General features: G+C 39.7%; 1 non-coding gene across 1 annotated transcript; it reads left to right on the top strand.

The window, feature by feature from the left end:
• Nucleotides 1-343: 343 nt before the first annotated feature.
• Nucleotides 344-416, top strand: TRNAR-CCU. Its single transcript has one exon. It is a non-coding gene; the product is annotated as a tRNA-Arg (tRNA).

Here is a 416-nt window from a genome sequence, read left to right as displayed (position 1 = left end):
TTCAAAGTGTGGCTCCGCCACTGGATTCACAAGCATTGTTATTTCAATGCAAGTCTCCTACAGATCATCAATAATAACGTTAGAGAATTAGACAAGGCCTACTAAGTAATCCAACGGTCAAAATTGAAGGTTGTAAATGATAAATCGACCCGATTATCAGATTCAAGGTGGTTGTAGAACTGAGCAATGTCAACCTCCACGATCTTCCGTTGATTTAAATATTTGATCAAACCCTCCAATGCTCCCTCAGTGAATTCATTGATTCATCAGATAGATATTTAAACACATGAAATGAAAGAATAGTTTAAATATGAAATTTCAGATCAAAAAACAGCCAAAGTTGGCGCCTGTAGCTCAGTGGATAGAGCGTCTGTTTCCTAAGCAGAAGGTCGTAGGTTCGACCCCTACCTGGCGCG

The sequence above is a fragment of the Helianthus annuus genome, chromosome 11 (genome assembly GCF_002127325.2).
Source record: "Helianthus annuus cultivar XRQ/B chromosome 11, HanXRQr2.0-SUNRISE, whole genome shotgun sequence".
Taxonomy (NCBI): domain Eukaryota; kingdom Viridiplantae; phylum Streptophyta; class Magnoliopsida; order Asterales; family Asteraceae; genus Helianthus; species Helianthus annuus.
Note: the sequence above shows the minus strand (reverse complement) of the source record. Positions and strands in the feature narration are given on the sequence as shown.